Here is a 12,521-nt window from a genome sequence, read left to right as displayed (position 1 = left end):
GACCATATAAATGGATTAAATCTTAGAGAGTTAGCATGCTGGAAAGTATCCACTATATGTTGAATTTCGTCGTCAAAATAAATTAAAAACTTATTAGCAAGGTCTTCTTCAGTAAACCCTTCTGGTAGGTTATTTTTCTTCTTATTTCCTGTCAGATTGTTCAATATTTTATACAATTTATTTATATTTGATCCTGCTTCTTTAGTCTTCTGTCTGTAGTATTCACGTTTTCTATAAATTAAAAGTCTATTTTCGTTATTTCTAGCAATCCGATAGTCTCTTTTTGCTGCATCTGTGCGCAACCTGCGCCACAATCTTTCTTTCTTTCTCTTTTCCTTTTTTGCTCTTAATATTTCAGCATTAAACCATGGCGCATGGTCTTTGATTATTATCTCCTTTTCTGTGATAGGGCATGTTTCATCATAATACTGTTTTAAGGAGTTATTATATAGTGTAGAGAAACAAGTCACACATTTTTCAGTCATTACATTATGCTCACAGATTGTGTATTTCTCAATAGAAATTTTCTGAGATACTCTGGAGATCAGTTCTTCTGGTACGAAACTGTTTTTCCTTCTAAATGAAATAATTTTTCTTTGATTTTTTTCTTTCATATAAGGAATTATGAATGTTACTAACATATGTACTGGCGAAATACGACATTTATCATCAACAAGTACTTCTTGTACCAGATTATGTTCTTTATCAGAGAAAACTAGGTCCAATATGTGTCCACTGACTGATGTCGCTTCAATAACACTGTTTACAAAATTACGTGTATCCATCATTTCAATGAATTCTTTGGCTGAAGAAGCATCCGGATCATCAACCCAGAGATTAAAGTCACCACAAATAAATACGTTAGCACTTACTGTGTCAACTGTCTCCAAATACATCCTAAAATCTTCAATAAACACACTGGCACTCATATGAGGAGGTCTGTAAGCCACAATAAATATTATCTTCTCTCCTTTGGCCTCACAACTAATCTGTATATGTTCAAAGCTGTCAATGTTCTCAGTATCCACTATTTTTATTTTCCGAAATGAGTTTGAAAGAAATATTACGACACCACCACCTCTTCGGTTTTTCCTCGGAGCGTGTAGAAAAGTGTGCGTTTCTGGGGTCATTTCTCGTATCTTAACAGTATCATATTCATGTAACCAGGTCTCAGCTACCGCTAGAATTTCATAGTCATTAACAGTAATTAGATCATGGATATCAAAAGTCTCATTTCCCACAGACTGGACATTTAAAAATCCACATTTAATTCCTGATAAGGTAGCGTTAATAGCCATGGTCAGTCATATTCCTAATCCTTTCAAGCTCTCCTTCAAGAACTGGACAGCAATTATCATTAGCTGAGTGGTCTACTACAGGCTTCTTAAATCTTTGACAGTTGATACATCTTCTATCAACAGAAGTACAGTCTTTAGACTTATGATTACCCGAACATTTAAAGCAGACGGGATCCTCGTTTTTTTTGCTTGGAAGAACAATTTTGTTCAAGGTGACTAAATCTTTGACAGTAGTAACAGATTAAGGCATGATATCTGTCTCTCACCATGTACACACCCCATTCAAGCTTTACCCTATCATGGTGCCTGTGAATTATCTCTCTCACATCAGGGTCACATTTCAGGATATAGTGCTTGGTACCGCCAGAGGCTGGTTTTTCAAAGATGTCTTCAATAGACTGTAAATAATAATTTCTCTCAATTAAATTTTCAATTATCTTATCATGGGCTTCCTCCTTGTGCACATTACATAACATGATTTTAGGTTTCAGTTTTCTGACACTTGTCGTAGTTACTTTATCAACATTGCCAAGCTTCCTTGCTGCTTCATCTCTCACTGTTTCATCTTCAAAATTCATTACGATGTTACCTTTACGAGTGAATTTTGTATCAGATATCTGTGTCGTGCCCAAGGCCTGAGACACCTCACTTTTCATCTCAGTTGCTTTCACCCTTTCATCATTTGTTTTGACAACAAGCAAATTCTTTCTCACCGAGCGACGTTTAACGACCTCGGTCCAGCCCATGTTATCAGCAACAGGGGCTGATTCAGCCATAACACCCACAGGCGCGACTGGTAGTGCATTGCTGATAGCCTCCGTCAGTTCCTGCTTAATTTCATGAATCTTATTTTCTAATTTATCAGATACTTCATTTAATTTCTTGGTCATGGTTATCTTGATCTCATCATACTCCTTCATGAAGATTCTCACTTTATCATAACAAGGTGTACACACCCAGTTGATATTGCCAATATCTTCCCTATTCACAGCACCTAAGTGAACACATTTCAAGTGTGCCCATCTACTACATGTTCCACATCCAATCCACTTATTGACTCCTCCATCCTTTCTTGTACAGACGTAGCACTGTCCGTTTGCCATTGCACATGTAGTCATGTGCATGGCACAACATAGCCTGAAAGTTTGTCCAGGGTTTTGTACAGTATTTGTGAACACGTCGCAAATAATATATTTTTCGCGTTCTGTTGATATTTTCCGTTTATCTATGCTTAGTGGCGCTGAATATTTCACGTGCTTTTGATATCCATTCCTTTGTCCGAAAGTGTGTACTATAAAATGCAGTTAGTAATGTGTTATGAAATATTTAAGGACTAGAATATATTATAGCTTGACATGTAGGCTGTGATTCACAATATTTTGTAATATATATATTTTATATCTATATTTTTGTGCATAATGGTTATAAATGACTATGTTTGGGTGTTTTCTCTCTCTCTCTCTCTCTCTCTCTCTCTCTCTCTCTCTCTCTCTCTCTCTCTCTCTCTCTCTCTCTCTCTCTCTCTCTGTGTGCTTTTCCTGTAATTAACTTAGCAAATATTAAACATCAAAGCATGATACGTTATATATATTTTGACATTTTTAACTGAACTTTTTTAAAATTTATAAAAATGGTTTTGGATTTTTTTATTATGATAATTATTCATTTTTGCTGCATTTGTCCTTTAGAAATTAGTTTTGGGACCATTGAAAATACGCATATACACATGTATATACATATATGAATATACTGTATAAACATATAATTGTTTACGCATATATATATATATATATATATATATATATATATATATATATATACATATATATATATATATATATATATATATATATATATATATATATATATATATATATATATATATATAGATAGATAGATACATATATATATATATATATATATATATATATATATATATATATATATATACATATATATATATATATATATATATATATATATATATATATATAGATACATATACATATATAGATACATATATATATATATATATATATATATATATATATATATATATATATATATATATGTATAGATATATATATATATATAGATACATATATATATAGATACATATATATAGATACATATATATAGATACATATATATAGATAGATACATATATATAGATAGATATATATATATATATATATATATATAGATAGATATATATATATATAGATATAAATATATATATATATATATATATATATATATATATATATATATATATATATATATATATGCCTGTGTGTAACTATATGTATACGTTTATAGATATATCTTTTGTAACTTCATATAAATCTCTATGAATATATATATATATATATATATATATATATATATATATATATATATATATATATATATATATATATATATATATGTATATATATATGCCTGTGTGTAACTGTATGTATACGTTTATAGATATAACTATTGTAACTTCATATAAATCTCTATGAATATATATATATATATATATATATATATATATATATATATATATATATATATATATATGTTACAGTAAATTTGTATAATCAGGGAATATATATATTCTCTGATATTTTCAGGGAATGTGCATGATGTCTGATTCACTCAGAGGATATGTATATTCCCGGAAATTTTTAGTGAATATATATATTCCCTGATTATTCGGCCTTATTATTATACAGATTCCCTGAATCATGTTTGGTATGAAAGAACAATGAAATAAATAGCTGAAACGATAAACAAAGCCTTGTTTTCACAATGTAAACTTGTATGGTATGGTAGAATAATGGAATAAATCTCTAAAACAGTAATACACTTCTGTAATGTTTTATTTATCACATAAAACACTTGGATGTAACAAAATTAGTTATGAACAGAAAATAAAACTTTTATGTCACAAGATACTCATTTAAAACAAAACTAGTAAAAAAAATAATAAGGATTTTTTTAATATTTAGAACGAAGCCTTGTCTTCATAATGCAAACTTGTATGACATCGTGAGTTGCATTTAACTTTCAGCTTAAAATATTTACATCGATTTGTTTGCATCATGGGTAATGTTGGCATACTTTTTAGATAATTCCTTTACCATCTTATCGCGCCCTCCGTGGCCAGTTGCAATATGAGCTCGCTTAATAATGTCGAATGTATCCTCCAATGTAGCAAAATAGATAGGATCTTCATTGGCAGTCCGTCTTCTAATCAACTTGAGAACATCACCACACTTGAGGATCTCATACTTCTTCAGAAGGTAGTATTCATGAGGCGTCTTTTTGCTTGACTTGTCAATTGCTGTGAGTTCTGAAATAATTTCATTATACTGCTCTTTTGGAAGCAAGACAGATTTCTTTCCTTCACTTCTTTGGAATAATTCTTCCCGAAAATGTGCTTCTAAATCACGCTCAGTTGGATTTGCCATGGTGTTCACAGTAGGAAGGATGGATATGAATGGTGAGTTAAACTTTGCCTGATCTTGTAGTGTTGAGGGGAGGGGGGTGTATAGCACCGGGGTTTACATTGTGTTTACATTCAAGTTTACATTGTAAAAACAAGGCTTTGTTTATCGTTTCAGCTATTTATTTCATTGTTCTTTCATACCAAACACGATTCAGGGAATCTCTGTAATAATAAGGCCGAATAATCAGGGAATATGTATATTCACTAAACATTTCCGGGAATATACATATCCTCTGAGTGAATCAGACATCACGCACATTCCCTGAAAATATCAGAAAATATATATATTCCCTGATTATACAGATTCACTGTAATATATATATATATATATATATATATATATATATATATATATATATATATATATATATATATATATATATTTATTTATATATATATATATATATATATATATATGTGTGTGTGTGTATATATATATATATATATATATATATATATATATATATATATATATATATATTATATTATTATATTATAGTCCCGTGGCCTGGGAACCAAAATATAATATTATATACATTACGCCTGGCAAGCTACACAACCTTTCGAGTTCCAAACCCACCTGTTTGTTTTTACGTTAAATCTATTATACTTTAAAATATTAATACCCAAGCTCTGAGACACTTATATAACTGAATATCCAAAGGTCTCTTAAGTACAATCAAAACAAAACTGTGTGATTATTATCAAGAAGTACTGTAATCTAACAACCTCTTGCTTCGATTCTTTAACCAGGATACGAGTGAGTACTAAAATAAACACTGGTGGTTGAAATAATACACTGTTTACAAAAATAAATATAATTTATAAAAATTACAACAGAGAAAGAATTTACTGCATTTGTCCAGTTTTCGAGAAAGGTGTCTTTGTCCAATTTTTTGACAAAGCAGCCCTCTTCCAGTTTTTGACAAAGGTGCCTTAGTCCAATTTTTGACAAAGGTGCCTCTATCCAGTTTTCGCTAAATGTTCCTTTGACCCGTTTTTGACAAAGGTGCCTTTGTTCAGTTTTCGACCTAGGTGCTTTTGTCCAGTTTTTGACAAAGATGTCTTTGTCCAGGTTTTTGACAAAGCAGCCCTTTTCCAGTTTTTGACAAAGGTGCCTCTGTCCAGTTTTCGCCTAAGATTCCTTTGACCCGTTTTCGACAAAGTAGCCTTTCTTCAGTTTTCGACCAAGGTGCTTTTGTCCAGTTTTCGACAAAGGTGCATTTGTCCACTTTTGGACAAGGTGCGTTTGTCCAGTTCTTGACAAAGGTGCCCTATTCCAGTTTTAGACAAAGGTGCCTTTTTCCAGTTTGTGACGAAGGTGCATTTTTCCAGTTTTTTACAAATCTGCACTTTTCCAGTTTTTGACAAAAGTGCCTTTGTACAATATTGACAAAGGTGCCTTTGTCCAGTTTTTGACAAAGGTGCTCTTTTCCAGATTTTGAGAAAGGTGCCGTTGTCCAGTTTTCGACAACGGTGTCTTTGTCCAGTTTTCCCTAAAGGTGCCTCTGTCCAGGTTTCGACGAAGGTGCCTGTATCCAGTTTTCGACAAAGGTGCCTGTATCCAGTTTTCGACAAAGGTGCCTTTGTCCATTTCCCAATGAGCCTATATATCAAGCGTTAATTGGCCTTCCTGTAAAACAACATAGGCTATATCCCATGTCCCCTTGTCTTGTGCAACACGCTTATAATTGCAATCTTTACCTGGAATCGAATGATAACAAGTTTTTCCTTTTCGTCCAGCAACTTCTCCGGTAACTTTAATGGTCGTCTGTTTCTTTTAATCACTCCCTCACCTTTTTCTCTTTCTTATTTATTGGTTTCTCTTCTATCCGCGTTTTTGTGTCTGTTTTTTTCGTAACAGTTTACCAAAGTTTCCAGACAAATTTCTCTCGCCATTCGTTTTGTTGCCAGACTTGAGGTTCGAGACATTTATCCTTAAAGCTTTTTTTTTTCTTTTTTTTTTTTTTTGGCTTCCAGCAACATTTCCTGACCTTTTCCAATAATGTATTTTTTTCTCCTTTTTTCATAATTATTTTTATTTTAGTTTCTTAAATGATCCCTTCGATGTGTCTTGTTGTTTCCCGTATTCTCATAAGCTTCTTAACTGCTATATTTCATCTTATTTTGTTGAATAATTCCCTCTATATTCTTTTTAGGTCATTCTTTTTTCACCTGAATATTGTTTTATGTATTTGAATAATATTTCTTTTTCCAAAATCATTTTAAATGTCCCAATTATTCTCTCGTTGACCATTCCATAATTGATCATGATAGTTTTTAAATATCATCAATATTTTTTATATATTCTAAATCATCATCTCTCCATCTTACGTCCTAACAAATATCAATAATTCCTTCAGGTTTATCCAGTCATCCTAGAAAATTATTTTTTTTCTATGCATTTTTCAAATAGTTTTTTCTGTATTCAGTATTGGATCCTATAGTTATGTTACACGTTTACTAATAATTGTCTCTAGATGCTCGACGGATTCTTAAAGGTTTCTTTTTTTTTTTTTTAAAGATACTTAATTTGTTCGTGCATCTTTCAAACACTACGTCATCCACTCCTATTATTCGTGAAGTATATTGCTTCCTTGACATTATTACCCTTCTTTTCTAAAACTCCTTTGCACCATATTTCTTATATTAACTACTGGAACGTTTACTTTTTTCTACAGATTTCTTAACTTTTTCAAGTTCTCTCTTGTGTCAGGAGTGTAGAAATACTACCATCTTATGTTTTGCATGTAGAAAGCTTTCATAAGCATTTCATCATTAGGATTTTAAGCCTCCTAATTATTGAATTCATCTACCACCTCTCTCCCTCTCTCTCTCTCTCTCTCTCTTCTCTCTCTCTCTCTCTCTCTCTCTCTCTCTCTCCTCTCTCTCTCTCTCTCTCTCCTCTCATTACATCTTCATAATCATTTGATCATAATGATTTTTAAGCCTCCTAATTATTGATTTCATCTACCACCACCACTCTCTCTCTCTCTCTCTCTCTCTCTCTCTCTCTCTCTCTTCTCCTCTCTCTCTCTCTCTCATATTACGTCTTTATAAATCCTTCTTATTTATGCCAACTTCAACTCATGTAATTTTCATTCGTATATAAATTCAGTTAAAAATATGTTCAAGGCGCTTAATTCAACATCAATAGATCCTCTCCATATTAGATGGTCCTCTTTGTTTTTTTCTTAAACCCAAAGGTGTTCCATAACTCTTTTGTTTCTCTCTCCCATCATCAGCCTCTTGTGCGCCCTTTACAACTTGTTTCATTAACGCTTTCATATTATGGGTCTTCATCTCCCCCCGCCATATCCTTGAAACATTCGTCATCTGCGCTGCAATCGTTAATATCTTCCCATAATCTTTTGATGAAGTTCTTCTTTTTGTGTCTTTTCATCTCGAGAATCCTAATTCTTTTTGTGATATCTCAGCAATGGCAGATAATTAAATAGTCAGCAAAATAGCTAGGACTATGCTATAATTTGTATAAATGATTGATAGACATTTCTCAGCTAAATAGCTTGACTAGACCATGTAATTGGCAAAAGAAATTGAGCAATCTATCTTTGTCAAAGAGTTGAGCTACATGGCAATTATCAGCAGGCATTCATCACCATTCCTTTGTAACTATTGTCTGATGTGGACAAGGATTGATTACTGCAATGGTACATCTTCTCTGGAAGAACAATAGGTTATTAGTGTGATATTAGGCAATCCCATCCTGCCACAAATTCTGGTCGTTAATACTTCTGTATTATTAAATCAATTCATTTCTGAGCTACATTACTTTGAGTGCTTGTGGTGAGTTCCAGGATGTTTCTGCTCTGACTTCTTCATATTAACGTACCTTTTTCCCATTTGTATGGGGTAAGCACGGTTGCCTTCTTTTTGAAGGACTTTGCTCTGGCTTTGGGGTAGATCGTAGTACCGATTGGCTGCCCTGCCTGACATCGCTTAGGCCCAGTAACTTCTAATTTGACTTGGCATCACGTAAACATATGAATAATACAAAATGAACAGAGGAGCATCATTATAAAAGATTCTAATCTCATATGCAGTACAAAATAAGAAGAATCGTAATCTATCTATTATAATATACGGTATAAAACTTTTAATCAAGAGTCGAAAAATTATGCAGTATAACTTTCAAAAGATACAGCGCTTATTGTATTACACTGTAGCGTTTATTGTATAACAACACAAATTATACATAATACATAACAGTCGAAAAATTATGCAGTATAACTTTCAAAAGATACAGCGCTTATTGTATTACACTGTAGCGTTTATTGTATAACAACACAAATCATACATAATACATATCAGTAACTGCGTGGGATTTCAAGTAATCAGTATCATGAATTGATTATTATTCATTTGTTACACCGCAGGATTCGAACTTAGATAGTAGCCAGCACTGCTCATCATTCATTTTTAAGAGCAGTGGTAAAAATTCCTTGCCTATTCTTTGTAAAAATCCAAGACTGGAATGTAATTAGCATTACATATTTAAAGGTTTAAAGGCTGCTCATGAATTGCAGGGGCAAGAAACAGTAACTTTGCCCTATCTAGCAGGACAATGCACTAGAGACTGACCATATATACATATGATTAGCACCCAAGCCCTCTCTCCACCCAAGCTAGGACCAAGGAGGGCGTGGCAATGGCTACTGATGACTCAGCAGATAGACATATAGGCTCCCCAAATCCCCCATCCTTAACTCACAAGGATGGTGAGGTTGCAGCGACCCATGGAACTAACGAGTTTGAGCAGGACTCGAACCCCAGCCTATCGTTCACCAGATAGTAAATAATATAAAAGTATTATAAAAGTAAACCATATTGTTCACCCTAAAGGCAAAGCTAAAGCTGTTTGATTTCAGTTCCAATATCATTAAAATAGATGCTCACCAGAACGTCAGCCGGATAAGCCCAACCTCCCACTGTGGTGACCAAATACAATAGTAGCCTCTCCCGAAACAGCCTAAAATCACGGTCCCGGGCTGTGATCGATCTGCTACCATGTGAATGCAAGGCGAACATGTTACCACTATAAGTCGGAGAATGGATGTCAGTTATTAGAAGAACATTGATTTTTTAATAGCCAAAAAAATCATAATGAACTTGGGCTTGGAAATAAAATCAATTATTACATTTGATGAATTAATTACGTATCAATAATGCTAAATGAAAGCTGATCAAGGAAAGATATAAATCCTCATATAAGGTTCAACGGTACTATCTATTAAGTACTGTTTTTTCGGGTTGGGTGGGGGGGGGGCTAAAGTTTGATATGCATACATTTACTAAGGAAATGGTGATAAGGTTTATTTTATAACTGATTTACACTCTGGAACGCCCTTATTAACAAACACAAATTCGCAAATGGATGACGCAACTGTCAGGCGTGGGCGAAGACAGAAGTGTGACTATTTTCTTTTTCTTTAATCGATTTATCTATGTTGATTACGCTGATTATAAGATCCAATTACACCACAGTCATGCACCTCCTGGCATATAAATATTACTCCCTAAATTATTAGAATCTGTAATGAATAATGATATTCTCCATTTAAGGAAATTCCATTTGGCAGCTCTGTCTTAAACTCGTCCCACTAACCTTAACTATGGTGATGATTGTTATATTGGTCACTTGTATATGGAAATAACTTACCATACATGTGTGTTCTGATGAATAAAGTAAATACTAAACACTTTCATGAGTAAACTCAGGTTGCTTCCGATAACATATGATAAATTCACATAATTTTCTAATAAAAATGTCGAATTGTAATAAGGAAACGATCGTTGGACAATTTACCAACTACCAATTCTCTAGCCTCTACCTTCCTACCACCCTTTTTTGAGACACCTTGTCTTCAAATGATTAACTATATTTGTTTGGACAAGGTGCTTCTGATGCCATCTATTGGCGGTAAAGTAAAACTTGTTACAGTGTGAGTGAGGGAGCTAGAGAAGTCTGGGTTGTTGTGCTTTTCGAATTGTAACGATATTGTTATTCTACTTAGCTTTTCTAACAATACATGTCGTACCATTCAACATATTTATTTTATTTTGGCATCATAAAAGTTAATTAAATATTAGATATAATAACTGTGTGATTACTCGATTATCTTACCAATTTCAGTACTTGTGGCATATCTGACGACCCCCTCACCCCCCAATCTAATTGAACTAACGATTGCTTGCTGAGGAAATATTTATGTGACATTTATTGGGAAATCTATAATTTCCTAAGAATTAAGTTGTGGCCAGACAAAAAAGGACACTAAGTTCACGTGCGTGTGTTTTATTGCAATTTTGTGCTCAAATAGAAACAGAAATGAAGTAATGAAAATTGTAACGAGTGGATGATGGGGATAATTAGCAATTTAATACTCTCTGCTAAGGCCATCTATTGGCCATGAAAAGTAATAATGTGTAGAGCTCTTTAATCCTTGCATTCTGGAACCTTCCATGACGTCATTTTGGTTGAAAAATAGCTAAAAATCGCCCACTTAATTTAAACTTTGTATAATTTATACTTGCCACACATATTTCTACATAAGTATCAATCTATCACCCTTTTATAATTGGAGAGAATCATTCACATGAATAGAACAAGGGGCGTGTGCTGCCATCTTTTAACAAGAAGTAGAAACACTCGGATTCTAATTTGAAGAAGTGTATGATTTCTGAAACATACTTGTGTGGTAGTTTTTTTTTTTCCAATTATTGCGTCAAAAATTCATAATTCCAATACTATTTTTCTTCTGAATTTTAGGCTCTTAAGTTATGGTTAATAGATGTAAAATACAGATTAGATGTAATACAAAAATATATAGTACGGATCCCAATATTTTAAAAGAGAAGAGTTGGAACTCAGCCATAGAATTAAAAACCCCAAATTTAACCAAAATATATGTGTGGCCAGTCAAATATTTACATATATATATATATATATATATATATATATATATATATATATATATATATATATATATATATATATATATATATATATATATATATATATATAATGTATGTATGTATATATATATACATACATACATCATATATATATATATATATATATATATATATATATATATATATATATATATATATATATATATATATATATATAATGTATGTATGTATATATATATACATACATACATCATATATATATATATATATATATATATATATATATATATATATATATATATATATATATATATATATATATATATATATATATATATATAACCTAATGTTCGCTTTTCCCAGTTACGAGTGTGTTTTTACAACTCCAATAATCTATTTCTGTACTCCCTCTCACTCATTGGGACTCGTCCATGAAGTGGTAGCATTTGTCGATTGTGACTTTTCGTGTTCCGGTATCTTGTTCCCTCTGTTTGAATTTGAAAAGGCTGGATGCGATCAGAGAATCTAAAAGAGTAAATTGAAATAGGTAGAGAGAGAGAGAGAGAGAGAGAGAGAGAGAGAGAGAGAGAGAGAGAGAGAGAGAGAGAGAGAGAGAGAGAGGAGGTTATCGAGGCTACACACAAACAGACAGACACACATACACACATACACACATATATATATGTATATTATATATATCTATATATATCTATATATATATATACATATATGTATGGATATATTTGTATATATGAATATATATATATATATATATATATATATATATATAT

The sequence above is a fragment of the Palaemon carinicauda genome, chromosome 29, assembly GCF_036898095.1.
Source record: "Palaemon carinicauda isolate YSFRI2023 chromosome 29, ASM3689809v2, whole genome shotgun sequence".
NCBI lineage: Eukaryota > Metazoa > Arthropoda > Malacostraca > Decapoda > Palaemonidae > Palaemon > Palaemon carinicauda.
Note: the sequence above shows the minus strand (reverse complement) of the source record.